Source organism: Cherax quadricarinatus, chromosome 27 (genome assembly GCF_038502225.1).
Source record: "Cherax quadricarinatus isolate ZL_2023a chromosome 27, ASM3850222v1, whole genome shotgun sequence".
Classification (NCBI taxonomy): domain Eukaryota; kingdom Metazoa; phylum Arthropoda; class Malacostraca; order Decapoda; family Parastacidae; genus Cherax; species Cherax quadricarinatus.
Genome location: NC_091318.1, coordinates 18,752,516 through 18,779,962, shown reverse-complemented (window position 1 = coordinate 18,779,962; position 27,447 = coordinate 18,752,516). Strand labels below are relative to the sequence as shown.

Sequence of the window (27,447 nt, the reverse complement as noted above, 5' to 3'; positions counted from 1 at the left end):
GTAATATTAGGAATAAGTAACATTTTTTCGTCAAAATATTGGCTGCGTGATAGTCACTGAACTCAGAATAAGCCATTCATCCCAAACATGTCCACGCGGCCTGAGCGGCCCGGACACTCCATGTACAGCCAGTGTGCCATTGTTTACCAGCCAGTGAGGACGATCCCACACGTTCATATGATCAATTTTGTGTTATTCCATTCTTTTTAGTGTTCGTAACTGCTAAATAAGCCACCATGGGCCCACAGAAAGCTTCTAATGCCAGCCCTTTGGTAAAGAGGGTGAAAAACATTATAGAATTCAAGAAAGAGTTCATTGCAAAATATGAAAGTGGAGTGCATGTCACAGAGCCAGCGAGGTTGTATAACAAACCCCATACAACCATCACTTTTGTCCTGGCCAAGAAAAATTAAATCAAGGAAGCTGTTGTTGTGAAAGGTGCAAATATGCTTACAAAACAGAGATCGCAAATACTAGGAGATGCGGAGATAGTGTTATGCAGTCAATAATACGTGAAGAGGCAAGGCAGTTGCATGACAATCTCGTAAAGAAAATGCCTGGAACTAGTGCTGATATTGGTGAATTTAAGGCCAGCAAAGGCTGGTTTGAGAGATTTAAGAATTGTAATGGCATACACAGTGTGATAAGGAATGGCGAGGCTGCCATTTCTGACAAAAAGCGGCTGAAAAATATGTTCAGGACTTCAAGGGGTACATAAAGGCTGAAAAATTCAAACCCCAACAAGTGTTCAATTGTGACGACACAGGCCTCTTTTGGAAGAAAATGGCAAAGAGGACCTACATTACTCAGGAAGAAAAGGCACTCCCAGGACACACGCCTATGAAAGACAGGCTAGCTCTCATGTTTTGTAGTAATTTCAAAGTGAAGCTTTTACTGGTATATCACTCTGAAAATCCCAGAGTGCTCAAGAAAAACAGTGTCATGAAGAGTAAATTGTGTGTGATGTGGAAGGCAAACAGTAAGGCATGGGTCACGAGGGACATTTTCCTAGATTAGTTCCATGACATGTTTGGCCCCAGTGTACGAACGAACGAACGCAAGTTCAGGTAAGATCCCAAATGGGATGAGCGGGGAAGACAGGACAGACGAAGAATAGTGCTGGAGAGGAGTGTTCTTAGTTGTAGAAATAGAGCCAGGGCTTAACCCAGCAGCTAAGTCGATCGTGGGACAGACATTGAGAACACACATAGCAGGCTCTTCTGTTGCGACTCCGGTGGGCGAGTGGGGAAGTGTGGACAGACGATGAACAGTCGTGAGAGGAAGGTCTTGAGTTGTAGATGAAAGAGCCAGGGCTAAACCCAGCTGCGTGGCACTGCGAGGCAGTGTAGAGAGGGCATGTTGAGGACATAGAGGAGAGAGCAGACTGCAGACAGTGCTCGCCGACTGATATGCTTCAGGCTGAGGTGAAGAGCTGGTTCGGACGTCAGGTGTTGGGAAGGGTGTTGTGTGTTTGGCTACACTTCACTGGTGATGGAGCCACTCTTGAGTCTTTTGAAGTCTTTCTTGGACATGTGGAATAGTTGCATTCTGAGGTTGGAGCAGTTCAGATTCGCCACGAGTTAAGATAGTGCGTTTTCAAAAGAAATTTGGTGAGGTTTGGTGCAGGTGTACTTAACAGCTCCTTCTTTCATTAAGTGGAGCATATCAGCTGCGCTCATTTCGGTTGGGAGGTTGGGGGTGGTGTAGAAAGTTAGAGACCCATTAAAGGCTTGGCTTAGGTAACGGTTGCCTGTGGTTTCTTCTTCGACTACTACTTCGTCGTTGTCCGAGGGTTGTTCATAATGTTCTGGTACTATTTCGTCTTCTGTGACTGTGTTGAGAGGAGGCAGGGAGTGTTGGTCGGTCGTGATTTGTTGGGCTGGTGGTGGGTGGTGAGAGGTGGCAGTAGACGGTGGTGTTGGTTCTGGAGTAGAGTCTTGGTCAGAGATACGAGTAGGACCAGGGGTTGAGGTGAAGTTAACAATGTCTGGAATTAGCTTGAGGAGGTCTTGTGATGGTGGCGAGTCTGGAAAGTTGAAGTTTGGCATGTTGTTTAGGCGAAACAGTTCATTGATTGTTGTGTTGAATGAGCCAGGGTTTGCAGCATTAGTAAGGTGTGCATACATCATACAGTATAGCACCTTGGATGGAGCAGCGTCAGGAAGAGCAGAGAGGGACTGGCTGGGTGGAGACGATTGTTGTGTAGCTTGAAGGAGTTCGGTGGTATCTGATTGAATTTTTGCAATGGCGGCGTATGTTGGTGATTTAGGGTTGTTCTTCTTGGTTTCTTCAATGATTTTCTTAGACAGGACTTCTTTACGTAGAGGGCATTTTGCTGCAAGGGTGTGGTGAGTACCCTTGCAGTTGAGGCAGGTAGGAGAGGTAGTGGTAGTAGAACATTCCTTAAGTCATGGCCGTCTTTACCGCAGTTTGTGCAGTACTTCTTCCTTTTCAGAGGAAAGTCAGGCGTTGAGTGGTGATAGGAGTAGCAGGTCCAGCATGGCGAGATGTGGGCGAAACGTTCGGGTTCTATGTGACTTGGATGGATATGATAGTAGGAGATAGCTAGGCCGTCAGACAGTGCTCTAGTAGCCATCTCGATGTTGGAGAAGGTTAGCTTGATCATTGTAGAGGCGTTGGGGATTTTGGTGATAAGTTCAATCGACGCCCAGGTATTTTGTGCCTCGATAGAGGTCTTGAGATCCTCAGTCGATAAAGAAGTGACGAATTTGTCCAGCCATTTGACGAAAACGGAACGTTTCGCCAGCAAAAAAGGTGAAGGGGAGATGGTGAACTGTCGGTCTCTGAGGGTTTTCATAGAAGTGTCGGCGATCAGCTTTGTGGCTTCATAATCATCAGTACAGACGACGATGAATGAGTCTTTCGTCGAGTGGATGGCTGTAAATTTAACTTGTAGGCAAGTCTTTACAGCAGCAGCAAGGGCAAGTTTAGTAGAGTCATTTATTACTCCACTGTTGGGTTTGATCCTTACACGGTTTGCAAGCATCATGAAGGAGTAAGTCAGGCGCTGGTACAATGACTATAGGTTCCCCTCCCCGACGGGGATCGAAGGAACACTTCTTGAGGTGAGAAGCGACTGTGTCTTACGATGATGTGTTTGGAGTGTGTGTGAAAAAATACCTCCTGGAAAATAAATTCGAACTCAAGTGCCTCCTGGTAATGGACAATGCTCCTGCTCATCCTCCAGACTTGGAAGAGCAAATGGTGCAGGAGTTTCATTTCATCAAAGTGAAGTTCTTGCTCCGTAATACCACTCCTCTCCTCCAGCTCATGGACCAGTAGGTCATTTCAAATTTCAAAAAACTGTACACCAGTGTTTCAAAAGTGCTTTGAAGTGACCTCAGACATTGAGCTGACCCTAACAGAATTCTGGAAAGATTACTTCAGTATCCTCAGTTGCATAAACCTCATAGGTAAGGCTTGAGAGGGAGTGACTTGCAGGAACTCTGCTTGGAGAAAACTGTGGCCATAATGTGTACAAGAGAGGGATTTTGAAGATTTTGGGGCTGACCCTGAGGAGCCTATGCCAGTTGTCGAATCTATTGCGGCACTGGGGAATTCCATGGGGTTGGATGTGAGTTTGGAGGATGTGGAAGGGCCACGAAGAGCTAACCACTACAGAGCTGTAAGACCTTCATCTGCAACAGCAACAGGAATTTGCTTCAGAGAAGGAGGAAGAGAGATAGAGGAAGGTGCCTTCTTCAAAGATTAAGGACACTTGTACAATGTGAACAAAGGTGCAAACATTTATGGATGGACATCACCCTGACAAAGCTGTTGCAGGCCATGTTGGGAACATGTACAATGACAATGTTGTGTCCCATTTTAGGGAAGTTTTAAAGAAATGCCAGAAACAGACCTCTCTGGAACACTTTTTTGAGCGACAGGGGTCCAGAGACTCAAGCTGGTCCTAGTGGCATTAAAAAACAAAGAAGGGATGTAACCCTGGAAAAGGACTTGGTACGTGAAGTCCTTATGGAGTGGGATTTCCCTTCCTAACAATAGGACACCTCCATCCTCTCCCCTCTTGTCTCATCACTCATCAGTAAGTCTTCAATAAAGGTAAGTGTCATTTTAGTAATGTTTTATTCTGCATGTCTCATTGTTTTCTGTGTAGGGAAATGTATATTTCACGTAATTTTTTTTTTTTTTTAATACAGTGGAACCTCAAAAATCGAACTTAATCCGTTCCAGGAGCTAGTTCTAAATTCAAAAAGTCTGAAATTCGAAGCAATATTTCCCATAAGAAATAATGGAAATACAATTAATCCGTTCCAGAAACCCAAAAATATTCACACAAAAAATACATTTTATAGAGAATAATTACAGTTTTACATACAACAAATACTATAGTTTTTAAATATGTATAGTAATACGTACATATAAAATAACATTTTTACTTACCTTTATGGAAGATTGGTGATGGCATCTGGAAGATATGGAGGAGGAGAGAGGGAGTTGGGGTTAGTGTTTGGAAGGAGAATCCCCCTCCATGAGGACTTCAGGTAAAGCCCTCTCTGGGGTTACTTCCCTTCTCTGTCTTTTAATGTCACTAGGACTAGCTTGAGAGTCACTGGACCCCTGTCTCACAAAATAACTGTCCACAGTCCTCTGTTTCTGGCGCCTCTTTAACATTTCCCTAAAATGGGACATGGTTCTGTCAATGAACTTGTTGCAAAGATGGCTTGTTTCAGCTTGCGTCTGAAACACTATCACCTGCAATCTCTATCCTTGATCCACACCAGCAACTTCTCAACCTCTTCAACTATTTGTGGTCTTTTTTTGGTTAGCAGATTAACACCTTTCGCAACATCAGCTTCCTTAATTTGTTCTTTCTTTGACAAGATAGAACCGATGGTCGACTTGTTTTTCCCATACATCCTGGTAAGCTCAACAAGTCTCACACCACTCTCATACTTCTGTATTATTTCCTTCTTCACATCTATGGTGTTTCTCACTTTCTTTACCACAGGGGTACCACTAGCAAGTTTCTTTGGGCCCATGGCAGCCCATTTCACAGTCCCATAAGCACTAAACACAACGAAATAATCGTAAAATGCGTGAATGAGAACGCAGGTTAGTGTTCACTTAAGCATAAACAAAGCTAGACTGCTCACGGTGCCTGCGCGGGGACAAGGACAGAGCAGGCGGCAAATAGGTCCCGTACCCGGCGGTCCGAAAATAGGGGCACGTTCGATAATAGGGACACGGTTTGTCCGAAAAAATGGTCCTATTTTCTAAAGGTTCGATATGCGAAACGTTCGATTTTTGAGGTTCCACTGTACTCTTGGGTGTCGGGAACGGACTAACTGGATTTCCATTATTTCTTATGGGGTAAAATTAATTCGGAATTAGTCAGATTCGGATTTAGTTACTCTCTCTGGAATGGATTAATTGAAAACCAGGGGTCCTACTGAAGTCGATAGTTGTACTGGAGTGTGCATAAATTCTGTAATGGAGTTCTGTTCTATTTTACCCTGCAGTATATTATACAACTGACGGTAAGGCATCAGCTGCTCAAGACACCATTTCAGGGTTCTCTTCAGTAAAAAAGTCCAAGTCGTTCAGTCATTCAGTCAAGTCAGTCAGTCAAGTCAGTCCGACAGTCAAGTCAGTCCGACAGTCAAGTCAGTCCGACAGTCAAGTCAGTCCGACAGTCAAGTCAGTCCGACAGTCAAGTCAGTCCGACAGTCAAGTCAGTAAGACAGTCAAGTCAGTCCGACAGTCAAGTCAGTCCGACAGTCAAGTCAGTCCGACAGTCAAGTCAGTCCGACAGTCAAGTCAGTCCGACAGTCAAGTCAGTCCGACAGTCAAGTCAGTCCGACAGTCAAGTCAGTCCGACAGTCAAGTCAGTCCGACAGTCAAGTCAGTCCGACAGTCAAGTCAGTCCGACAGTCAAGTCAGTCCGACAGTCAAGTCAGTCCGACAGTCAAGTCAGTCCGACAGTCAAGTCAGTCCGACAGTCAAGTCAGTCCGACAGTCAAGTCAGTCCGACAGTCAAGTCAGTCCGACAGTCAAGTCAGTCCGACAGTCAAGTCAGTCCGACAGTCAAGTCAGTCCGACAGTCAAGTCAGTCCGACAGTCAAGTCAGTCAGTCAAGTCAGTCAGTCAAGTCAGTCAGTCAAGTCAGTCCGTCAAGTCAGTCCGTCAAGTCAGTCCGTCAAGTCAGTCCGTCAAGTCAGTCCGTCAAGTCAGTCCGTCAAGTCAGTCCGTCAAGTCAGTCCGTCAAGTCAGTCCGTCAAGTCAGTCAGTCAAGTCAGTCAGTCAAGTCAGTCAGTCAAGTCAGTCAGTCAAGTCAGTCAGTCAAGTCAGTCAGTCAAGTCAGTCAGTCAAGTCAGTCAGTCAAGTCAGTCAGTCAAGTCAGTCAGTCAAGTCAGTCAGTCAAGTCAGTCAGTCAAGTCAGTCAGTCAAGTCAGTCAGTCAAGTCAGTCAGTCAAGTCAGTCAGTCAAGTCAGTCAATCAAGTCAGTCAATCAAGTCAGTCAATCAAGTCAGTCAATCAAGTCAGTCAATCAAGTCAGTCAATCAAGTCAGTCAATCAAGTCAGTCAATCAAGTCAGTCAATCAAGTCAGTCAATCAAGTCAGTCAATCAAGTCAGTCAATCAAGTCAGTCAATCAAGTCAGTCAATCAAGTCAGTCAATCAAGTCAGTCAATCAAGTCAGTCAATCAAGTCAGTCAATCAAGTCAGTCAATCAAGTCAGTCAATCAAGTCAGTCAATCAAGTCAGTCAATCAAGTCAGTCAATCAAGTCAGTCAATCAAGTCAGTCAATCAAGTCAGTCAATCAAGTCAGTCAATCAAGTCAGTCAATCAAGTCAGTCAATCAAGTCAGTCAATCAAGTCAGTCAGATGCCATGCCCAGCATCTCTTCTCCATTATCAACCTCTGCCAGCATCTCTTCTCCACCATCAACATTTCTTCTACAATTCAATTCAATTCAAGTTTATTCTCTATAAGGGTTACAATGTGGGGTTTACAGGTTTTGGGTATTGTGTGGTTTACATGTTATAAAATACTAATTACAGAGGGGGCCACTTGGACACCTAGCATGGCTAGGCATTTCGAGCAGACATAGTATAACTACCAGTGCAATATTGAATCCAAATAACTGTTCTTAAAATTTAATACTTGAAATAAGTATTATTTTTTCACTTTTTTTTTGCTAATTAATCTTTTTTTGTAATAATTATTACTTACTAAAATTTTATTAAACACCATATTTACTACCAGTCAATTTTACTTTTGTACATTAATCATTATTTTATACTTTTCATAACATTTTGTTGCCAAATTTTCAAGTTTGTATATTCAACTCCAACCTTTATATTATCCTTTGTACCTGTGTACCTGTCTACCATCTTACTATCATATTATAACCAAGTCATTGCCATTGTTATTTTTTACTTATTATTCTTTTGGTACTTTAATTTGTGAATTTTATTTTGTCAATTTAAATCTAGTTATACTCTTGATCTTGTTAACAACCTATATCAGACCCTAGTGCAATTGCAAGTACCATTTTAATTTGTATTTTTATATTATAAATTTATACCTAGTTGTACTTTAGCTCATTCTAGCTCAATACATAGACAACACTAAATTCATTATATTAGACCTTAGTGCAATTACAAGAGTGAGTCTGGTGCCACTTGTAATTTGTTTATTTTTTATAGTATTAGTTTATACCTAGTTGTACTTTAGCTCATTCTAGCACAACACATAGACAATATCAATTTCATCATGTTTATTAGTGACTATACTCTATATGACCAAAGTGCTTTAGCGGTATATCTAACCAAACCTCCCACCACTACAGAAATCAGTATTAGAACTCACCACATAATACAGGATATAAACAACCACTATTTAAACCTAAAAGATGAATGATCACGTTGACCCTGATCTAAACCTCCATAATCTAACACACAACCAAAACTTATTGGAAAGTAACTGCCTTTATTACACAGCATCACAAGCCAGCACTATCCTGAACACTGCTCAAAGTCTATCAGTTCTTAACTACAACATCAGGTCCTTAAGCAAACACTATGATGACCTCCTGGCACTCCTTGAGTCACTAAAGACACCCTTCTCCTGCATTATTCTTACTGAGACCTGGCTTAAGCAGGACAATTGATATCTACCCACTACCAGGATACACAGCGATCCACAACTGCAGACCATGCCAAAGTGGAGGTGGTACTGCAATCTATTACTCTAACCAACTATCTTGTATTAGCACTAATTGCTTTAGTGATGAATATGGGGAATACATTTTTGCTAATTTTACTGTAAAAGAACCTCAAGACACCTATAACAATCGGTGCCATATACCGGATACCCCACACAAACATCTCAAACTTCTTTGCTGACGACACGACTTATGTCATCTCCCACCCTAATCTTGCCACCCTCAACACCATTGTTAACGAATAGCTGCTCAAAATATAGACTTGGATGACAGCCAATAAACTTACACTTAATACTGGCAAAACCTACTACACCTACCATCCGACTTACGACCGAAGTCGGTTCCGAGAAACCGGTCGTAAGTCGAAATGGTCGTAAGTCGAACCTTACTACTGAATATCAACAAAACATTTTTGTAATGACTTTATTTTATTGTTTTATTTTGGTATTTCATGTTTTACTTTACTTTTTATGTTGTTAGTACTGTATTTTATACTGTAAGGTTTAGGATAAACGCTGTGTACAACACAAATAGTTGTTTATTTCCCAGAAATTTGGCATAAAAAACACGGTCGTAAGTCGAGTGGTCGTAAGTCGAGCAGGTCATAAGTCGGATGGTAGGTGTATATTATGTTTGGTAGCAGAGCAGGTGTTGCGCAACTTAACATTAAGATCGACAACACACTAATTGCCAGACATAATGAGGGCAAATTCCTTGGCCTATACCTCGACAACCTAAATTTCAGCACCCATATCCAGCACATAACAAAAAAAGGATCAAAAACGGTGGGGATCCTCTCCAAGATACGATACTACGTACCGCAAACTGCCCTTCTCACACTATACCATTCACTTATATATCCATACCTCACCTATGCTATCTGTGCTTGGGGTTCAACTGCAGCAACACACCTTAAGCCAATAATAACCCAACAAAAAGCCGCAGTAAGAATAATCACTAAATCCCATCCCTGGCAACACCCCCCCCCCCCCACTCTTCATAGATCTAAACTTACTCCCTGTTCAGAACATCCACACTTACTACTGTGCAATCTATATCTACAGGACCTTAAATTTCAATATTAACCTTGACCTAAAATGCTTTCTTGATAGTTGTGACAGGATCCACAGGCATAACACCAGACACAAACATCTCTATGACATTCCCTGTGTTCGACTAAACCTTTACAAAAATTCAATGTATTTCAAAGGACCTAAAATCTGGAACACCCTACCTGAAAACTCTAGAACTGCAGACACATTCATCACTTTCAAAACTACAGTTAGAAAACATCTAACTCGTCACTCTTTGCCCTCTACTATCTCTGTTTGCTGAAAAATTGCTTTCCCTCTACTAGCAACTATTTTGAATATCGCCTTTTAAACATATCCCTGGGGGTATTCTGGTAATATCTGCTGTTTTCAACTCTAGTACTGCAGCCTGATTACTTCCCACAAGCACTCATACCTCTATAATCTATCAGTTTAAAGGCCTAGACAAGCCATCAATGACCCCCTCAATCAAATTGGCTAATGCAACCACTCCAGCCCATACATATCTCATTTGCCACAGAATTTGTCCCTGTTATCAATGAATGGGACTGCAAGATCCTTGCAGTGCCTGTCGAACCAGCAATTATACCAATTGCCCTAGACATCCATTCATTGCCCACTCCCTTTCTAGGCAAAATGCTACACATGACTGTGATCCCTCCCTTAGACATGATTACTTCTATTCCTGACCTGTACTTATCCAGCAGCTCCTGTCTCCTGCCCTTCCCAATGTCATTTCCACCAGCACTAAGACGGATAATGGGATCGTTCCCATTACCTGACATAATATTATTGCTACATTGTAATACTGTAATCTTTATTAACCCTTTCAGGGTCCGTCCCGTAGATCTACGGCTTTACGTTCAGGGTCCAAACCGTAGATCTACGTCATGAGCTCAGCTCGCTCTGATAAACTGTGAATGGTACATTTGGGCCTAGATATGAGAGAGTACATCTATGTGGTATGTGTGCACCACATAAAACAGATCCTGCAGCACACTGTGTATAATGAGAGAAAAAAAACTGAAATCATGATTTTTCAATTAAAACAGCGACTTTGCAGTGTTTTTTCGTATGTTTTTTATAGTTTTATTTGCGATTTCTTGGTCTCATTTGATAGAATGGAAGACATATTACAGAGATATAGATGATTTTGATTGGTTTTAGCACTCGAAATGGCTTGAAACTGAGCTCAAAGTAGCAGAAATGTTAAATTTTTGCCGATATTCAAGAGTAAACAAACGACCTCACACATCTAATACACGCCAGCTGGTGGGTCTAATATGCATTCACAAACATGGTGATGATATTTATACAATTATTACAGTATTGCATAACAGTAAATCTTCTATTTTTTGGTGTGAATAAAAATTCATTATGTGAATAAAAAATCAAAATGGAATTTATTTGTAAAGCCTCAAAACATAACTAATGAACAGAGGAAATGTTAGTTTAGTTCCAGGAATACCTACATTGTTTATTCTGGACCCTATTTTGAAATTGGAATATTTTGAACTTTTTGTTAAATTGGCCAAATTAACAATTTCCGATCACTTTAATTTGTAGTTGAAACAGTTGACTTGGCGATTTCTTGTGCTCAATCGATAGAATAGAAGTAATACTAGTGAAATAGCTAAGAATTTGGTTGACTGGAATAATGTAATTGGCCTAAAATGGGAGTCAAAGTCAGCAAAATCGCCAATTCGTAAATATCGCTGACACATCAAAATTCGCGAGAGCATAATTTCGTCAATTTTCCATCAAATTTCGTACTTTTTGTTTTATTACCTTCACAAAAAGATTCTCAACCATTTCATAAGAAAAAATAACAAATTTTTTTTTTTGAAAATTCTCGGACACTGGGGCACCACTTCAGATTTGGGCCTTGGACCCTGAAGGGGTTAACTAATTCAATAGTGTAAGAAGTCTCATTATCATGTAGCATCACCTGATAAATATTAAATTTTCCTATACTCACTCAAACTCATCTAATGACCATATAAACTATGTATTAATCCTTGCTAGTCTTAAGTTAATCTTTAAGTTTGCCCGAAATGCTCAGCATACAAAGGGGCTTTTGGCATGTACACCAAACTATTATATTCCACTATATAACCATGTAATTTCTCAAAATAAAAAATCTAAATCTAAATCTAACCTGCTGACTACATCACCAACACCAGCTCCTGGGAAGCACACCCTCTGTCTGACCTTCCTATCTCTGTTACAAAAAGCACAGTCCATATATCTTTCCTGAAAATCTCCTACAATCAGAATATTCTTACCTTGATTAGCAGGAGAGTCAGTGGTACCTTTAACCTCCCTAACCACTGAATTACACTCGTCCTAGAGAACAGAATCGATTTCGTACCTTCACATCTTCTCTGTTGACCTTATCTTCTTTCTTCCTGAATTGACAAGATAGGCTAAATTAAAAAAAAAAAAATGAAGGTGCTGGTGCTGGACTGCACCTCACTGCTGGTAGCCTTTTCGTCCTCCCCACCTTCAGCCTCCTCGCAGTGAGTGACAGACTGCACCTCACTGTTGGTACCCTCATTCCCCTCAACCACTCCAGCCACCTCACACTCCCAAACCCATCGAGGTGAACCTTCAGCCTCCCAATTTCCTCCTGGAGAAGCAGGACTTCCTCCTTCAACACTCCAACCTCAATTTTTAAAACAGAAGCAAGCCATGGCTTTGTAACCCTCCACACTAATCCCCAAAGCAGCTCAGGACCCGTGACCTGTCGTGACCACTGTCACATTAGATGAATTGTGATAGATAAACAAGCCACAGAGTTGATATTAGTGAAATGCTGAAGTACACGTATTTTGTCGTGCCTGGAATTCCGCTGGAATGGATTAATGCCATTTCAATTAATTTAAATGAGGAAAACTGACTCAACATACAAGCAAATCGGAATACAAGCAAGGTCATGGAATGGATTAAACTCGTAAGCCGAGGTTCCACTGTACATACTCTGTAGAGCGGAGGAGAGAGATAAGATATGTCTGAATTTTAACCCAGAGGGTTAGCTATCCTTACCCCAAGAAAGTCAATGCATCATTTAGGACTGTGTCTTATTTCCACTGGAAGTCCTTCAGGGTTGTCCCATAGGATGCAACCCATACCAGTCGACTAATACCCAGGTACCTACTTACTGTACTTCCTGCTAGGTGAACAGGGACAGCAGGAGTAAGGAAATATGCCCAATGTTTCCACCCAGCCAGAGATTGAACCATGGACACTAAATATATGAAGTGAGTGCACTGCCTACGAAGCCACAGGACACTTGATAATACAGTGGACCCCCGGTTTACGATATTAATCCATTCCTGAGAGCTCATCGTAAGCCGAAATTATCGGAAAGCGAATCAATTTTCCCCATAAGAAATAATGGAAATCAAATTAATCCGTGCAAGACACCCAAAAGTATGAAAAAAAAACTTACCACATGAAATATTAAGTTTAATGCAATAGAAAAATTACAATAACAATAACAATAGAATAATATGTAACAAAAGAATAATTGACACTTACCTTTAATGAAGATCTGGTGATGATTGATGGGATGGGAGGGGAGAATGTGGATGGTGTTAGTATTTAGAAGGGGAATCCCCCTCCATTAGGACTTGAGGTAGCAAGTCCTTTTCTGGGGTTACTTCTCTTCTTCATTTAATGCCACTAGGACCAGGTTGAGAGTCACTGGACTTGTGTCGCACAACATATCTGTCCATAGAGGCCTGTACCTCTCGTTCCTTTGACTTTCCTAAAGTGGTTCACAACAGTGTCATTGTACAAGTTGCCAACATGGCTTGCAGTAGCTGTCTGTGGGTGATTTTCATCAAAAAAGCTTTGCACTTTAAGCCACATTGCCCACATTTCCTTAATCTTTGAAATAGACAACTTCTTCAATTTCTCTATCTCCTCCTCCGGAGCAGTTTCCTCAGGTGTGGCCTCTTGCTGTTGAAGATGATCTAGCAGCTCATCAGTGGTTAGTTCGTCATTGTCCTCCTCCATCAACTCTTCCACATCCTCCCTGCTAACCTCCAACCCCAAGGACTTCCCCAATGCCACAATAGATTCCTGAACTGGCATAGGCTTCTCAGGGTTAGCCTCAAACCCTTCGAAATCCCTTTTGTCTACACATTCTGGCCACAGTTTTTTCCAGGCAGAGTTCAAGGTCCTCTTAGTCACTCTCTCCCAAGCCTTACCTATAAGGTTTACACAACTAAGGATATTAAAGTGATCCTTCTAAAACTCCTTTAGAGTCAATAGAGTTTCTGTGGTCACTTCAAAGCACCTTTCAAACATAGCTTTTGTGTACAATTTCTTGAAGTTGGAAATGACCTGCTGGTCCATGGGCTGCAGGAGAGGAGTGGTATTAGGAGGCAAAAACTTAATGAAACTCATGTCCCCAGAAAGTCGCTCTGCCAAGTCTGTAGGATGACCAGGGGCATTGTCTAATACCAGGAGGCACTTAAGGTCTAATTTCTTTTCAATTAGGTAATTTTTCACATTGGGGGCAAATGCATGGTGTAACCAGTCATAGAAAAAGTCCCTAGTGACCCATGCCTTACTGTTTGCCCTCCACATCACACACAAATTAGCCTTGAGTATATTCTTTTGCCTGAATGCTATGGGGGTTTCTGAGTGATACACCAATAAAGGCTTCACTTTGCAATCACCACTAGCATTGGCACACATGAGAAGAGTAAGCCTGTCTTTCATAGGCTTATGTCCTGGGAGTGCCTTTTCCTCCTGAGTAATGTAGGTCCTGCTTGGCAATTTCTTCCAAAACAGGCCTGTTTCATCACAATTAAACACTTGTTCAGGTTTTAATCCTTCAGCCTCTATGTACTCCTTGAATTCATGCACATATTTTTCAGCCACTTTGTGCTCTGAACTGGCAGCCTCACCATGCCTAATCACACTATGTATGCCACTACTATTCTTAAATCTTTCAAACCAACTTTTACTGGCCTTAAATTCACTCACATCACCACTAGTTGCAGGCAATTTTTTTACCAAATCGTCATGCAACTGCCTAGCCTTTTCACAAATGATCGCTTGAGAGATGCTATCTCCTGCTATCTGTTTTTCATTTATCCACACCAATAACAGTCTCTCAACATTTTCCAACACTTGCGGTCGCTGTTTCATAATCACAGTTGCACCTTTTGCAAGAACAGCTTCCTTGATTGCCGTTTTCCTGCTCACTATAGTAGAGATGGTTGATTGGGGTTTACTATACAACCTGACCAGCTCCGACACATGCACTCCACTTTCGTACTTTGCAACTATCTCTTCATTTCAACAGTCATTAGCACCCTTGGACTCGAAGGGTTGGCACTAGGAGCTTTCTTGGGGCCCATGGTGATTTATTTTGCAGAAACAAGCACCAAAAACATTGATATGGATAATATGGAATGTACCCTTAGATGCGCGCACACTGGCTGGCTTGTAAACACTGGCACACACAGGGCAGTTCAGGCCACACGTGGACACGTCTCGTATGAACCGCATCGCATACCGGGTTTTGTAATGGGAACCGAGGCAAATTCTCTGCCATATAATGCATCGGTTACCGGATTTATCGGATACTGATAGCATCGTGAACCGGGGGTCCACTGTATATACCTAGAAAGTACTTGGGGGCCTTATACCAAATCTGCACACTGCCAAAACATACTGGAGCGAGAGATATTGGAGGAAGTACAAAATAAGCCAAGTGAAAAAGCAGGTGTGAAGGGGGCACAATAAGGAACACTATCAATGTCTGTGGCCCCAGACTATTCAACATCTTACCAGAAGATATCAGAAACACTGCTGAAACAAGTGTAGAAGTCTTCAAGAAGAAACTGGACAAGCATCGTCATCAGGTGTCAGATCAAACAGGCTGTGATGGATATGTGGGGCAGTGGGTCACCAGCAGTAACAGGCTGACCAGCAAGTGCCAGACGAGCCTGGCCCATGGCCGGGATCCAGGAGTAGAAAAACTCTTAGAATTCAAAGGTAATGCCAGAAAGTTTCTTTCTAATGGTAAAACTAACATGTCCACAGTAAGGAAGTCTAATATACTTAACATCTCTAGGCAATGTGTATTGTGAATTTAGGGGGTTAAACATCTTGCCCAAATATTTCTTTATCATGGTCTGAATAACACATGGAGTAACCATTATTTTGAAATAAATTATTTTGTTCAATTTCAAATCAAAGTTTATCAAACAGGACGTCAGTAAGAATCCTTGATTAATTAGAGTTCTAATGACATTAAATTTAAACAAATTTGGAACAAAGATCAAATAGTTTAAGCCTAGACCAGTAAATCTAGGGTTACGATAAACAAAAATCCCATAATTGTTAGCATTAATGGTAATTAAAATATCTAGGAATGAAAGAGTATATTATTTGAAGAACTGATGCTCAACCTATATAGGTGTCCCAGATTTTTTGTCTTATGCTAATATACAAATTATGAAATATTATTTTTATAGAAAATACTAAATATGGGCCATCACAAATTCTGAAACATTATTACATTCGTGGGGAAATGCTAAACCCCTAGGGGTCATACAGCACCTTGAAGGAATAAAAGACATTCAGACTATTCAAGGAATCGGAGCATAGGTCCAATTTCTTCGATCAAGAGCCTCTCACCAGCATCAAGGAGCCTCCTTTGAGGGAACAAATTCTGAAACATGAACAATCTGAAGTTCACCTAACACACCATCTCAACACAACAAATATTCTACTCAAGGCACAAGACACATTTCCACTGATCAAGATATTAATAAGAAATTTCTTCACCACAAGTGGCTTCTTCAGTCCACCAATAATCTGCCCAGCAACGTCCTGAACCTGGTCAAGTCGAGAATATCTTGAAAAAATTACCTTGTGATGGCCTCGCTCAGCGTATTTTTTACTTTACAGTCCGTGAAACTCTCTCCCTCAGAAATGACAGTAATTCCACTGAACAGCTGACACACTGTATAACAACAACACTATTTTAATAAGAGGAATAACTCTTATGGCGACCTCTGACAGCTGCACCTGATATTTAGTTGATGTTTAACTAAATAGATGGCGACGGCAGCCATCATCACTACCTATACCACAACTAAATAAGAAATGCAAAGCTAGGCTAAATGCTCTCAAAGCTGTTGCTGGCTACAACCCCAACTATGGTGCTAACTGAGAATTGTGAGAATGATGTACATAGCCTATGTTAGGTCCTTAATTGATTATGCTGCTCCCATGTTGATATTAGCTAGAGAAAGTTCTCTCCGACCCTTGGAGTTAATGCAATATAAAGCTCTCGGAATTATTCTTGGTTGCCCCAAATCTATACAAGTTCTTAATATGAGAAAGGAGCTTGGTATTTCTAGTATTAGTGATAGGATTGTTGAGATTAACACTGCACTCGGTATTAGAATGTTAAGAAATGAACCAGACACTCACTGTGAATCTTACTAAATGTCTAGAAGTAAAGTTTTTAGTTTAGTTTAATATGTTTATTATGCACCCCATACCCATCCTGTGGGCGGTAGTCAAAAGATTACAGAGGTACATAATTGGTCCAGGGACTGGACTCCAAAGTTTTGATAGCTGAGCAAGTTACAGAGGTAATGAACTCACAATTTACAAAGGTAATGAACTCACAATTTACAAAGGTAATGAACTCACAATTTACAAAGGTAATGAACAATCTGGTCACAATCATGACAAGTTACAAAGGTATTTACAGATTACAGAGGTACGTAATGGGTCCAGGGACTGGGCCCCCAAAGTTTTGATAGCTGAACTAGGTACAAAGTAGAAGTAAAGACACACAGATATATACACAAATAACCCGCACATAAAAGAGAGAAGCTTACGACGACGTTTCGGTCCGACTTGGACCATTGGACCAGTCACGGTATTGTGCCTTTTTGTTATTTACACACAGATATAATTGGATTGTAAGAAACATGCAATTATATTAAGTTTTAGAACCTGCATGAACTGTATCACTGTAGACAACAAGAGCATTTCACCCCTCCATGGAAGATGTGTTCATTTAATATCATATACCTGCAAGTCCCTCCCAAGAAGCTCATTGCTAGTAATCCCTTCCTTAAATCACTTGTTAAAGCAACTGCTCAAGAAGAAATTTCTCACCTAGCTGGTAGTAATAAGTTATCACAAGTTATATACACTGATGGATCTAAACAGGAGTCTTCTGGCAGGGCTGCATCTGCTCTTGTTGCCACCTCCCTAGTTAAGAACGATAATAAATTTGTTGAGTTAGGCATAAGAATTAACAACTGGGCGTCTACACTGCAAACTGAATTGTTTGCAATCCTAATGGCGCTAAAGCTAACCTATGACACTGAGCTTGACTCTATCATCATTACTGATTCTATGTCATCACTGAAGGCTCTTGACTCATATAATGACTCCAACAACATGCTCATTGGGGAAGCCAGGTATAGATACTCAAAAATTAGGGACAAAGGAATTAATGTACAATTGCTATGGATCCCATCACACATTGGATTACTCCTTCATGATAAAGTTGATATGTTAGCCAAGAAGAGTATCGAGAAGGAGAATGTAGAATATAACTTTGGTATAACTGTGTCTAGCATTAGGAATAATATTAGGAGAGAAGTAAATAATGAAAATGATTGTTATAGGAATGCAGTTAGAAGCCTGAGTAGATCTATAACCCACTATGATAACATGAACGTAGATAAGTATGTATATGGAGCAACTTGCAATGTGAACAGACTGACTGATGTTGTAGTGGCCAGGCTTAGGCTTGGTTACAAGTACTTCTGGCAGTTTGGGAGACACACAGATGATGATCAAACTAAATGTAAATTATGTGATCAGGCATATGGGCACTCTCTTGAACACTATGTGCTTAATTGTCCACTTATTGAGGAATACAGAGACAGACAGTATAATAACCTATGTGACATGTCAAGATATCTTATTAATGAAAATAAGATACCAGATATACTAAGCAAATTTCCCAAATTTGCTTGTAACAGATAAGTGAACTATAGATATGTAGATATAAATCCATATGTATTCCTGTTAACCCTTTGGGGCCTAGTTCCTAGGCCTTTTGTGTATCCATATGCTCTCGCGCTACCGTCCACAGGATGGATATCGGGTGCACAATAAACTACCCACTTCGGTGGCAAAATCTAATCTATGCAACTATTTTTAGGAAATGAATTTTGATTATTACCATTGGGATAATTTTTCCCTTTGTGAAACTTGACAGATACCTCAGAGTTATTATGTGTTGCATCTTTAAAATGAGTTAGTTGGCTGGTCTGCAACTGCACAATTAATTCTTGTAGACCTAGTCTTATTTCCTCCAGACCAAAATAACTCTTGTGATACTTGTTCGAGATCCATTCAAATGTTTTACAGCTGAATTTATTCTGTACTATGGCACTCAATAACCAGTCTGATTCCTTCAGATTATATTTATTACTTAAAGTTTTGAGTTTAACTCTAAACTGCTGTAAACCTTTGTAAGTGTGATCTGGAGATTTTGAATTAACAATGATATTCACTAGATCCAACCTACTTTGTTCTATATTACCATAAGTGACCTTCAACAAGTCAGCTGCTTCCTTGTAAGAGTCATCTACATTGGGAAAGGCTTGTATGAGTATGTGAGCATCTCCTCTTACCTGTCCTTTGAGGTAAAATAATTTAGTTACACAGGCTAGGTCACTCCTGTCATGCACAGCTGCTTTACAAATTGACCAAAATTCCTCCCAATTTTCTCCAGGATTAAACACAGGCAAACACAATTCTGGGAGTTTTGGCAAAGACATATTATTTGTTGGAGCAGACTGATTAACTGCCTGGTTTACACATTTTAATTTATTCAAGGCCTGACTTTTACAAGAAAGAATCTTTGCCTCTAATTCATAATACTGATTAATCATGAGATCTACTTCAGTCTCATCTACACAGTTTACTAACAAATCTCCTTCATATTTATTGTAATATAATTTGTATGAATCATATCTATTACCTAAAGCATCTAAATAGTACAATTTTAAATCATCAGTATTCACAGTTTCTTGATTCATTAATTCCAAGCATTTATTGTATGTCTTGGTTACATGAACTTTCCTAGCCTGTATTGATGCTTTCTTTACTCTATATTCCATATGCTTGTCTTCTACATCAATTTCCTCATTTTCAGCCATGATGCAATGTATTAAATTCAACCCAATCAATAACACTGACACAACCTACCTTTGAATAAATCCCAGCTACTTGAGCTCAGCAATTACATGTAAAAAATTGTAATATAAATTTTAAATGTACATTAATACAAACTTGGCTCATCAAAATTAATATTATACAAATTAATAAATCCTTGCCAGAATTTGGCATAGCAAAATTATTATACACAATATAATCTTTAGACACACTTTTCTTATCAATTACACATACACTGATATAAATCTTGGCCAGAATTGTCTTATCAAATTAATATTAAACAAATACATTAATATAAATCCTAGCCACTTTGGCTTTGCAAAATTAATATTATACACATTAATATAATTAGCTACACTTGACTTATCCAAATTAATATTGTAATAATTATAATCCACTACACATTAAGTAAATTTGTGAACTTAACATCCACCTCCTTCTGTCATTTCACATATAATTATTAAGTAATTAACTAATTAATGACTTTACTAATTGCCTCCGGTTCAAGAAGGATCAATGGGCAAATTAAATGTGGAAAATTGCATTTATCTGTATGTATAATTATGTACATAACAATAAATGAACATAGATAATTATTATTTATCAGTTAGACAAGTAGGAATTTGGGACACCTAGGTCGCAAAAATGTCCCCCTTCGATACCTACCACTGTCATATCCACAGTCTCGGCTGAGTGGTTGAGGGGAGTAGACGTGTGCTGGGGATGTGGACCTACTAATTCGCAGGCCTACCCATTTCTCCCGACTGATAAGTCATCATTAAAACTCCTACTGTTGGAAGACAGCTTCAGTGATGGGAGAACTGTTATGTGCGAGCTGTGACTAAGGATATACCTAGTGAAACACTGGAAATAGTTTTCCTTTTTGCAAAGGCCCTCACAGGCCTCTGCTTCCCCTCTGCCTTTCATTTGACCTCAGCCTTTCGCCTCTATCAACATACAGTGTAGAGGCGAATTTTGCTAGTCCACTGCTACTCGTGCCTCGCAAAATGCTCACAACTCATCGCTTTACCAACCTGAGGAATAACGACGAGTGTGCAGTCCTACGTGAGTTGGTAACCCAGGTGTCCACACACTGAAAATTCGTCTTTCACTCCAAGACACGTGTGCTAGAAGTTCTGCAAGTTTGGAGTAACTATTTGTATGAGTATTGCAGTGTTTGGTAACTCCTGAGAAGTCTGCCTCAGTCAGTGACCTTGAGTGAGGCACTGCATCACCTGCCTGAGACTTTCGCCCACATTGACTATGTGAAGAAAGGCGAATGTGCATGCTCAGTTACCCCTGCTGTTCTCCTGTATCCCCAACTCTCCGCCTTTAAACTCAGCAGTTCACCTCTATCAAGGTGCAGTGTAGAGGTGTATTTTGCTGCTCCGCTGGTACACAAATATGTGAGTTCCGCAAGTGCTTCAGATTTGTTGTAACTATTTGCATGAGTGGATTACGCTTACTTAGGACATTGTGCTACCATCAGTATCTACATAGGCTTAAAATGAGTGAGGAATGTCTGGCCTGCTGAGTGACCTTGAAAATGGCACTATAAGACCTGCATGCCACTTACACCCATACTGCGTGTGTCTAGTGAGGTGAATGTCCCTTCCTCGACTTTCCTATTCACCGGTATCCCTTAACTCGTCGCCATTATCTACATATGGGATAAGGGCAAGTTTAGCTGATCTAGGCCAAACAGCGCTCCAAGCCAGCCAGTGAAGGCCAAGGCATTCTGAATCCCAGAATGCCTTTGTGAACGTTCTACAGTGTTCCGGCCATACCTTCGGTGTTGTGAGAACTAGTTCTTATGTAGTGAAAATTTGTCTGTCATTCCAAGACACGTGTGCTAGATGTGTTAAGTGCTGTGGGTTTGGAGTAATTAACAAGTAGTACAGGGTTGGTAACTCTCAAGACGACTGTGGGCCCAGTGAATGACCTTGAAAATTGCACTGTGACCTGCAGGCCACTACACCCATATTGCCTGTGTCTATCAAGGTGAATATCCCTTCCTTGTCCCTTTGCCTTCCTCGATTTGGAACTCAGCCATTCGCCTCTATTTACTTATGGTCTAGAGGCGTTTTTTGCCAGACCACATAAGTACTTGAGTGCCCGTGTCCTCTGTGCCGCACTCCACTCATCTTACGAATGTGTCTTCTGTGTGCCTACCTGCCTGCTACAAGCAAATATCCAGGTGGTTGACACGGGCTTAGCAAGCACAGTCAAGCAAGCTTGAAAGCAGCACTAAAAGCTAGCCAGAACAAACTAAGGCAGCCTGCAGTTATAGCTGTCCTAAGGCCCAGCATGTCTATGTATACGTTCTACAGTGCTGCTGGCATACCAGTGTTTACTCTAGTGGCTTAAGAACAATTTAACGAGCATTGCAGTACTGACATTTTAAGTGGGACATGCCAGAGGTTCACTTATAAACATAGTAAGTTTGTGGTGATTGGCTTGTACACAGTGAACATTCATCTGTCATACTTGTGCTAGAAGTGTTAAGTGCTGCTTTCCCCAACAGTTAATTGTCATTTGTAAGCCTGTATTAAGACTTTAAAAGGCTCAGAGTGTGCTTCAGTGTAGCGACTCCTTACATTTGAGAAATCAGTGTAATACATGCTCTGCTCAGTGTAACTGAACTATTAAATACGGTTACATAATTAAATTGCTTGTCCTAGTGTCATTGCTGTGTTTTCTAATACATTTTCTCGTTCAGACTGAAACTTTACTGTTAAATTCCCAGTAATATTTCAAATTGCAGTGTTCATCTGTGGTGTGAGTGTGTAATTTATGCTTTGTATTTTTACTGTGAACAAGCTTACTGCTGCATAATGTTCAGTTTCATGAATACTTTCTTACTTGAGTAATTCGGTTACCTTTCAACTGTGTTAAGCAAGAGTCAGCCTGTTAACATCTATGTTCCTTGCCATCTCATCTAGTGGGTCTAGCGCCTAGTTAAAATTGTAATAGTAACAATTTGCAATCATTATACGTCTAGTTATACATTGTGTAAATTGTTTTAGACTATTTGATCAACTGGATTGTAGTGTTTAACTTCTGATACACCAATTTAATGACTGCAGACACGCACTGACACATAATAAACACATTAAAACGCTGGTACCTCTCCAGAAGCTGGGTCTAGTGTGTGACCTTGAGAAGTTGAGTGTGTTTATTACGGCCAGCGGTGTACCACTCTCACCTATATTTACATCAACACAAGTGTATTCTAAGTGATAAAGTGTACACTTGGTGTACTTGGTAACACTTGTCATACATAGTAACGCGTGTGTAAGTGAGATTGTTTAGGTACTGGTTCATCTATCTACAGCTGCACACTTATGCTTGCATACATGTATAACATAGTAACGTGTGCACAGAGGCTGCAAGAAGTCTTTCTTCAAAGGAAGAATGTGTTAAGCTGAACTTCCCTGACAACACCCCGCTGCCTGCTAAGTGTGCATGGCTAATGGAAGCTGTAAACAAGCATCCTAACTCAAGGATCCAATTTAGGAAAAACACACACAACTTTGTGTTTGTGGAACAGAATGCAGAACTGATCAATGATCTACTTAGTACACCTTATGGGGATATTAAGCCTCTCCGACCTCCATCAGACACTCACCACTTTAAAAAATGGGTCAGGAGGCCTGGTCACAGACCGGGCCGCGGGGGCGTTGACCCCCGAAACTCTCTCCAGGTAAACTCTCTCCAGGTATCATAATCTTTGGATACCCTCTGCATGGACCCATCCCATTTGCCTCTCAGTGAGCATATCATCAAGCCTAAAAGACTTAAAGGAAAATCCCAAATTATTGCCAGTTGGGTGGGTCCTGTGCCCCTCCCTCGGAATATTTGGGTGCATGGTTTACGTTTCCTAAGCATCGAAGTGTACCTACCCCCTAAACGTAGGTATTACAAATGCCAGCACTATGGCCATGTTGCAGTAGACTGTGGAATACTACATTCTTGGTGTGGTAAGTGTGCTGGGAAACATTCCACTAGAGAATGCACAGTAGGCCCTGACAGCCAAAAATTTAAGTGTATTAACTGTAAAGAAGTTGGGGTTACAGTTTCCCACAAGGACTGCAGTCAGAACCCAAACAACCTTCGATGTAAACCTGATAACAGTCCTTTAATGGTAACTGAGGATGAGGCCATCCATTCTACCACAGCCAGATCTGAGACTGAACCTCTGCAAAGTGTGCAAGAACCCCACCTCACTGCAAATGATTCTGGTGATACCAGAATGCCATCACACACACCAGCTGTGGAGGAGCTAGCCATCCCTGCTAGCACATATGGAACTACTGGTCTGCCACTACAGATACCTATGGCTACACCTGAATATGGGGATGAGTTTGTCATTTCTCCCAATACACACAACTACAACAGTCAGACGGACACCACACAGGTAACCCCTCTGGAAATTGGAGATGAGTCAGATGCACAGGACCTACCTGCAATGAATGATGAAACAGAGAACACTAATGTAACCATGGTACCAGTTAAGGTGATAGGTGTTAAAGAAAGCACTAACCCAGAAGTGCCTTCCTCCGGAGAGGCATTGGATTCGCCTGACCTTCCTCATATTATAACAAATTTCCAGAAAAAAAATTGAGCATCTTGAACAGATCCTGGCAAGTTTAATAAATATATGTAATCAGGATGATGCTCTTGAGCATGGTGATGATGTCAAAAGTGCAGCAATCTCCGTTCAACTTCCAGCAATTTGTGAGAAAGAAGCCCATGACTCTTGCCTTCAAGACTTGCACTATGGCCATGTTGCAGTAGACTGTGGAATACTACATTCTTGGTGTGGTAAGTGTGCTGGGAAACATTCCACTAGAGAATGCACAGTAGGCCCTGACAGCCGAAAATTTAAGTGTATTAACTGTAAAGAAGTTGGGGTTACAGTCTCCCACAAGGACTGCAGTCAGAACCCAAACAACCTTCGATGTAAACCTGATAACAGTCCTTTAATGGTAACTGAGGATGGGGCCATCCAGTCTACCACAGCCAGATCTGAGACTGAACCTCTGCAAAGTGTGCAAGAACCCCACCTCACTGCAAAGGATTCTGGTGATACCAGAATGCCATCACACACACCAGCTGTGGAGGAGCTAGCCATCCCTGCTAGCACATATGGAACTACTGGTCTGCCACTACAGATACCTATGGCTACACCTGAATATGGGGATGAGTTTGTCATTTCTCCCAATAAACACAACTACAACAGTCAGACGGACACCACACAGGTAACCTCCCTGGAAATTGGAGATGAGTCAGATGCACAGGACCTACCTGCAATGAATGATGAAACAGAGAACACTAATGTAACCATGGTACCTGTTAAGGTGATAGGTGTTAAAGAAAGCACTAACCCAGAAGTGCCATCCTCCGGAGAGGCATTGGATTCGTTAGACCTTCCTCATATTATAACAACTTTCCAGAAAAAAATTGAGCATCTTGAACAGATCCTGACAAGTTTAATAAATATATGTAATCAGGATGATGCTCTTGAGCATGGTGATGATGTCAAAAGTGCAGCAATCTCCGTTCAGCTTCCAGCAATTTGTGAGAAAGAAGCCCATAACTCTTGCCTTCAAGACTTGCCTTATCACTGGCTGCCAAAATGCCGAAAAATGCTTAAAAATAAAGGTCCTGAAGATAAAGACGTACAAACTATGCTATTTGCTCTTAAGTATCTGCACACTGTAGTCAAAGCATAATAGTTTTACCATCTTATGAGCAAGAGATTGTAATAACTCACTACAATGGATACATTACAAATCTTTTCATGGAACATTGCTTCCATCAGGAAGCGGTTGCCTGACTTACATCATATTAGTGCAACCAAGAATATTGATGTCATCTGTTTGCAGGAATGTAGATTGAAAGATGGAGCACCTCCACCAAACTTGCCTGGATATGCAGCTTATAACCTAAGGTCAACCAACTGTTGTGTGATGTATGTCAGAAAGAGCTTGCCACATTCACTCCTTTCCTTGCAGAGTCGAGTTAACATGCAGTATCATGGTGTCAAAGTATATGCAGGCGATTTTTCCATAAACATTTTTAATCTCTATGCCCCAGCGAACCAGCTTCGACCTGATGCTTTACCAGATCGCATCAATAGTGAACCTACCATCATTCTTGGAGATTTTAATGCCAGACATAAGAATATTGGTGGGTCTATAACAAACACCAATGGAACTAAACTAGTGAGATTGCTAAATGAGCATGATAATGTTCGAATTGTGGGCACTACTGAGCCTACTCACATATATGATGGCATACTAGATCTGTGTCTTGGATTTAATACATCATATACGATGCATGACTCTGTCATAGTTGATGATCTTCTATCTGATCACTTCCCAAGACTAACAACTGTCAATCTTGATCACATCTCCAGCAATCAAGGAGCTAAATACAGAAGGAGGAAACTTATTCTCAAACCAGAACACAGAGACAACTTTATTAACCACTTGAATCAATGGTATAAGAATTACGAGCCCATTGGCACACAAAAATTTAATGATGATTTAATTACCACTATTGAGAGTGTTCTCACAGATCAAGTGGGCAGGAATAGGAAACAAAAACCCTCCACTATAAATAACAATAAAAAACAATGTAAATACTATAATGATACACAGCTACGCAATCTAACACATGCAGCTAGGAGGATTGGTAAAGCATACCGTGAATGTAGAACCCCAGACCTGCTCAGAACGTTCCAAGCTGCACTAACAAATGCAAGGAATAGAAAGGAAGAACTTAGGCAACAGGAATGGGAACAGTTTGTTAGTGGATTAAATAGGTCCACCCCTTTGAGTTTGGCTTGGAAAGGTATAAATAAAATAACCAGGAAAAGGACTGACAATGTTGCTCATCCCTTTCCTCTTGAAAAAGCAAATGACCTCATAAATGACTGGTCCAAAACATCCAGGCATGAAAGCCTTCCATCTCATATTAGAAAAAAATTAGAGAGTACTTCTGAAGAAATGTTGAAACTGATTAATTTTATGAGCCAAAATATTGATGAGAGTGATTGCCTCTTTACCGAGTATGAATTAGATAATGCATTAACCAAAGGTCGATCAACTGCTCCTGGAGAGGATGGTATAACCTATGATATTCTCAGAACTCTAAGGCACGTGCCTGATAACCCTTTGTTGGCACTGTATAATCTCAGTTACATTGAGGGCGTTCTTCCTACTTCCTGGACCAATAGTCTCATTGTGCCTATCCCTAAGCCCCAACAGCCTGATACATTTAGGCCGATCTCCTTAACTAGTTGTCTTTGTAAAACTTTTGAAAGAATGATGCTTAACAGACTGTACTACAGAATCAGACATCAACTTTCCCCCTACCTCTATGGGTTCATGAAAGGTAAAAGTGTGCAGAACTGTATTTCCACCTTTCTCACTGCACACACCTCTACTAGTTTTACCACTTTTCTTGATCTAAAATCTGCATTTGATATTGCGAACAGAACCGTTATACTACATGAACTAGCCAAAATGAATATTGGTGGTAGCTTACTCTGCTGGATAATAGGATACCTGTCAAATAGAGTATCCTCTGTCCTTTACCAAGGCTTCAGAAGTGATTCTAAAGAAATGTCTTTAGGTACACCGCAGGGAGGAGTTCTTAGTCCCATGCTATTAAATATTCTGATTAATGCTCTCCTAAATGCTCTACCTGCCTCACCTAAACATATAGCTATAAGCTATGCTGATGATATCATGATCCATACAACAGGGCATAAGAAGATGAATACCATTCTTAATGAAGTTCAAGCAATTTGTAATCGACTAGGCCTCATAATATCTTCCTCTAAAACTAAGATATTAACAAGCAAACGACATCCCCCACCCATCTATTTGCAGGGTGAAATCATTAGCTACGTTAAAACTTACAGATATCTTGGTG

The 27,447-nt window shown here is 40.8% G+C and overlaps 1 protein-coding gene across 5 annotated transcripts in view; it reads right to left on the bottom strand.

The window, feature by feature from the left end:
- The window catches only part of Not10 (CCR4-NOT transcription complex subunit 10), a 188,746-nt gene extending 172,431 nt beyond the window's left edge, over positions 1–16,315 (bottom strand). For 3 of the 5 annotated variants that reach the window (XR_011392481.1, XM_070089062.1, XM_053780045.2), the window contains exon 1: positions 16,159–16,315. The gene's annotated coding sequence lies outside the window, so the exon portion shown is untranslated. Of the gene's footprint in view, positions 1–15,072; positions 15,231–16,158 lie in introns of all 5 variants that reach the window. The other 2 variants (XM_070089063.1, XM_070089064.1) reach the window with 2 other exon arrangements.
- Positions 16,316–27,447: the final 11,132 nt, after the last annotated feature.